Source organism: Entelurus aequoreus, linkage group LG05 (assembly GCF_033978785.1).
Source record: "Entelurus aequoreus isolate RoL-2023_Sb linkage group LG05, RoL_Eaeq_v1.1, whole genome shotgun sequence".
Classification (NCBI taxonomy): Eukaryota; Metazoa; Chordata; class Actinopteri; order Syngnathiformes; family Syngnathidae; genus Entelurus; species Entelurus aequoreus.
This window is the reverse complement of record NC_084735.1, coordinates 36,310,544-36,316,310: the sequence shown is the minus strand read 5'-3', so window position 1 is coordinate 36,316,310 and position 5,767 is coordinate 36,310,544. Positions and strand designations below refer to the sequence as shown.

General features: G+C 38.5%; 1 long non-coding RNA gene across 1 annotated transcript; it reads right to left on the bottom strand.

Moving 5' to 3' along the window:
• Nucleotides 1-375: 375 nt before the first annotated feature.
• LOC133649729 (uncharacterized) lies at nt 376-4,962 on the bottom strand. Its single transcript, XR_009826127.1, has 3 exons — nt 4,885-4,962; nt 2,283-4,046; nt 376-1,720 (listed from the first exon to the last, which is right to left on the bottom strand). It is a non-coding gene; the product is annotated as an uncharacterized LOC133649729 (long non-coding RNA).
• Nucleotides 4,963-5,767: the final 805 nt, after the last annotated feature.

Genomic DNA, 5,767 nt, shown 5'->3' with positions numbered 1-5,767 from the left:
GCCACATATTTTTTGAGTTCATAAACTCAAATATTGTCTGAGAAGAACAGGCCGTATATAAGCCGCACCGAACGAGGGGAAAAAGTAGCGGCTTATAGTCCGGAAATTACGGTAGACATAACTCAAAAATAAAGACTTGCTGAAACTCAAAACCATTTACCTCCAAACTTAAAATGTATGTGGCAACTGATTACCTTATACTGTCAGGTTCAAACACTGATGACATCTATTAAACAGACAAGAAGCAAGGAATCAAGCAGAGACAGAGTTAAATTTTGCTCAATGTGGAGAGATGTATTGGGCTGTACACTTTGTCACAGTTCCAACCTACGCTCTAAGGCACAGCCCACATGCTCCACTATTTATTCGGGAGGTCCCTGGTTACATCACTGAGGCTGCTTCTGAAGGAAGGGGGGTAATTTCAGCAGCCCCAGTTAGACACAATATATGATTATTCATGAAATAGAAATGTGCTGACACTTGTGATATCGCCCTGTCTCTGCTTTGCCTGCGTCAAGGCACTCGATATTCGCTCTTGGCAGTCAGCAGGCCGGGTCTGGACACAAACACTGATACGAGACGACTCGCAATCTTGGATTGCAAGTTGTCCCTTTGCACAGATAGAAAGGTACAACTTCAGCACAATTGATAATAACTATAGCAACGGCCTTTAAGCATAAGAGTTGTGTGATAATTTATACATAATTATTCTAACATAAACATATTGAGTACTCTTGACTTAAAAGACAAACCAAACAAACAAAACACATCAAGTCTATATTTCATTCAAATGTTCATTACAAACTTTTCCAGTCCAAATGGAAAATATTCAAACCCAGAAAAGCTAAAATTAACATTAACATAAGATCTTCATGTCATAAATAGCTTAGAAACTGTTAATATAACATTACCGGGAAGGTGTTTAGAAATATACTGTGTCTTTTAGCACAAGATCAAGCATAAACAATATTTGAAAGACAATAGTTATAAAAAAAATTATTAGAATTAAAATTATTAGAATTAAATAGAGAATTAAAGAAACAATTACAACGGCACACTTTGGGCCATCTGGTTGTACAATTGCAGTGCAGCAACATATAAACAATTAGCTTTCGTTTCACAACGAAAACTGCTAAAACTCCAAAACTGTACAAAGGCAGTGTGTAGCCTTCCTTTGGCTATTTGGTTTAAAGCAACTTCAGGGTGCATATCAGTTTAACATCAATGAAATATGAATTACACTAACCACTAACAAGTACAAAGACAGTGTGTACTTTGTGCCATTCATCTTAAAACCAGTTGAGTAGAGCAGCGTCTTTAACATCAACAGTTGAACAGCAGTCAAATCAGTCAATGACATTGTCGTTGTGGACTGTGCTCTAACAGAGTGAGCCATCTGAATCCACCTGCTTTTTGGGTCTTGAGTTACACATGTGACATCAGGTCATTTTTGAGACTCTGCAGCTTGGGTGACAGTTTAGAGTCATCAAGTATGATTTTCTGTGTGAACTTAAATGTGTTGGTTAGTCCCATAGGATAATTGAGATGTAAAGCATAGATAAGGCCGAACATCACCAGGAAGGCATCAGAAAGCCCGTGGAGGTCGACCACCACATCACCCTCTAGGACGACAGAGATTCTCACTGGGTCGTAGTATCGGCACTGACGATTGTCAGGAGGACCACTGCTGCATCCTCCAGGTCTGGGTCATACATATCATCTTTAAATTAAAGGGAGATCATATACTAATCACTTGATTTCTTAGCAGTGATTGTTGATTTTTTTAATGCCCTAATGGGCACAAATTGACTCCTCAGGTCTTTAAACATCTTGCCAAAGGTTCGCTGTTGAAACACTGGCACATTTGCCGAAATGTTAATGTGTGTTGTCCTTATACATAAATAAATAACATGAAAATATGAATTGGTTAATTTACAGTACAGTAGGCCTGATATATATCTACTATGACTTACCACACGTCCTGAAAAATCCAGAGACTTCCTCTCGTAGAGAGACAGGAAGGGCATGGAGTACAGTGGTATGCCTTGTGTGTACATCATGTCATTTTTAAGAAGGTTTAACAGTGTAAATACTGTGACAAGTTTACTAATCAAACTCAATGCCAAACAGCCCCGGCCAATTTGCCACCACAGTGATATCTGCACATAAATCCACTAATAACCTGCTGACTTATCAGGTGCAATTGTGGAATTCAAAAGCTAGTTTTAAGCATTAAACTCCCAACATTACACAAATACTTCACCTGTGAATTGTATATTCACCTGTGCATCATGGACTTTGAAAATGTCAGCCAAAGCATCTGCAGTCTTTCCAGTTTGGGAAGCTTTCGGTCTAAATAAGGCCATTAAACGAGGAGTGTGGCGATCCAGCTCCACATAGAAGATGTTAGGAAGGTTCTGGTTTGTTATCCGTTGGAACTCTGCATACACCTGCAGTGAAGAAAGAACAGTACAGTAACAGCATTTTTTTTTTTAATGATGAACGAAATAAGGTAACACTAAACACAATGTGACAAGGTACCGACAAAGATAAAAACAGATGAAAGAGTTGATCCACATGACCTCAGATGGCATATGAAGAGCAGGCCAGAGGTCCATTAGCTCTTTCACAGGTGGGCAGGACAAAACTATAGTCTGTCAGAAAAAGGTTGCTGAAATGTGCATAAAGGACACTTGAAAGTCACAAGTTCCTGAATCTTGTTTGCACTGCTTTTAGGTTCTTGAGTATGATATATTGACAGATGTGTTCTCAGTGCACTAAGTGTGTGAAATGTGCACATGCAATCATCATGGAGGCATGGGACTGGGCTAACTTTTGAAAAGTGGCTGTGCTACAGTCTACGGTGTTTAAATAAATATGATATAATGGTAAAAGAAGCTGAACACAACTTGCAGTGCCAAGTCATATTTGTTGCAGCAACCTGAAAACACACACAAAAAAAATATTTTACAAACCACCTGTGATAATATTTAAACCTCCATCCAATCACATAGTCATAGTCCTCATTCTAAAAGGATACAAGAAATTACACCAACATTGATTAAATCAAAGTTAATGTGTAAGATGCCTGTTAAGACTATTCAACATGTAACATTTTACACAAATACATTTGAAAGTATTTACAATTTATCAAAACCATGTTGATGTTATTACATTTATATACTGGCCGATGGACCTAAATTTGCAAGTGCATGACATACAGGCATGGATGTTTGTTTTATTATCTAGCTTAATAGTCAAACAAAATAACTGCAAAATAACAAATATAAGTCTAAGTACAGCCTCAGTCATTGTTTTCACAAATGCTGGTGGTATAACTTTACTGACAGTTTCATTATTCAGCTGGGTTTGGGGTCTAAACTAAGCACACTGACGGAGCTTTTTATTTTATTTATTATAAATCAATCCAACAAAACAATACCATAATAATGCAATCCAATTCCAAAACCGACCAAGCAACATTCAGAATAGCAATAAACAGAGCAATTGAGAGGACACAAACATGACACAGAATAATCTATGAGTAGTGAAACAAAAATGAATATTATCAACAACAGTATCAATATTAGCAACAATTTCAACATAGCAGTGATTAAAAATCCCTCATTGACATTACCATTACAGACATTTATAAAAAATAACAAAAATAAGAATAGTGTCACAGTGGCTTACACTTGCATCACATCTCATAAGCTTGACAACACACTGTGTTCAATATTTTCCACAAAGATAAAAATAAGTCATATCTTTCGTTCATTTAATAGTTAAAACAAATGTAAATAATGGATCCCATATTCCAATATATGATGACAGAGCTTCTTGTTTTTTTTTTCTTTTTTCTTCAGAGCATCATGCTTTTTTTCTTCAAAGCGTCACGTTTTTTTAAAACGAGTCGTAAAAAAGAAAAAAAGGAGTCTAAATAAAAAAACGTCTCTAAAGTAGAGCTTAACTTTGACAAGAGAGGCACTGTGTGACGACCGGGTCGCATGGTGATGCGGGGTCTTCTTCTCCCAGGATGCAACGGACTTCGGACACAGCATGCAGGTAGGAAAAAATTATTTGTTTAGAAATAAATCAGACGGGAACAAAGAAAAACGTGCTAATGGCACTTAAGGCAAAAACTAAAGGGGCTAGTGTGGGAGCTAGCAAGTAAAAAGAGCCTAGCGGGGAAGCTAGCAGGTACAGAGCAGGGAACAAAAGTCGTCATGTGTTGCAAAAAGCAAATCAGGAAGCCAGACCGAGTGAGGCCAGGGCATAGACTAAATAGCCCTCTGATTAGTGCCCGGACAACAGGTGAGCGTCCCGAACACTAACCAGAGGCAGGTGAGTGCAATCTGCCGTCATGGCAACTAAAACAAATAAAATCAAGGAGGTGCTGAAAACACAAGTGACTAGAAAACGTAAACAGACTATGATCCGGGCAGTGGATCATAACACACTGCTCATTTCATTGAATAAATGGACCGTTATACTTTAGCGGCACTACCAAAGCTAACGACGCTAAGTGAGCTAACGGGCTAACACGCGTGGGGAGTGGGGTCCTAAGCATACACTGACAGAGCATCATGTTTAGTTGTCCTTCAGAGCGTCACGTTTTCAAAATGAGTCTTAAAAAGGCGGGAAAGAGTCTCTAAATTAATGCTAAACTTGAACAAGAAGACAGCGCTGCTCATTCAATTGAATAAATGGACTGCTCCAGTTAGATTTTAGCCATGCTAAAAGAGCTAACAGTCTACACTTTAGAATCACCAGACTTTGCATGGTAGCTTGCTACATGGCTAACGTTACTCTCCATGGCCGTCTTAAAAACACGTTGAACTTTCAGAAACATACATTGAAGCAAGTTGTATGTTGACTACTTACATTCAACTCAACGGTGCAGAGCTGAGGGTTAATGTACTCCGGTCAATTGGTCTCCTGACTCCCGCTCTTCTCCTCGTGTCTGCTGCCTGAAGAGGAAGTGCACGCAAATGCTACAAAATAAAAGCACTTCCTCTGTGTGTGTGCGTGCGCGTGCATGTAATAATTTATATATACATACACACACAGAGTATAATAATACGAATCTATAATGCAATTGATTCATTCTTAATTTATTCTTGATTTGATTTATTGATTTGTCCTTTCAAAATAAGACAATTCAATCAATCAAATATTTATACAGCCCTACAGAATTATGTTTAATCCACTGAGTTTTAAGTAACTTTGAGTTAATTATTCTAAGTAGCAATTACATAATCTGCAAACAAGTTATTAATAAAAAATAAAAAGTTTAATGTAACAAACTGTTCAGGATGTTCCAAGTTACCGGAGTGTGTTAGGTAAGGAGGAGCAGTTTTATCCCTCCAGAGTTGCCATAGGGCTGTGACGTAGGGTGTGTGTTGTTGTGGAAGGAGGTGTGTGAAGAATAACATTAAAGAGGCGGTGGCTACCGAACCTGCTCTTATGTCTCCCGTTTATTATTTTATTATATAAGTACATTGTATAGGCGAACCCAGGACACTCGGCTACATTGGTGGAAGCGGTGGGATTTTAACCGCTGTGTGAAAAAAAAAAAAGAGAAGGAAGTGTTATACGGGACTCGTGAGTTTTTCAGTTAGCTGCACGTGTATAGTTAGCTGCTAAGCTTCCCGGCTATTTTGCGGACATGTTGGTGTGGTGACGAAGACCCTTTTAAGCCCGGCAAGGCGCTGTTTGACAGACACTCACACGGCATGAATGTCAAGGTGGACTTACCCGCTCCCTT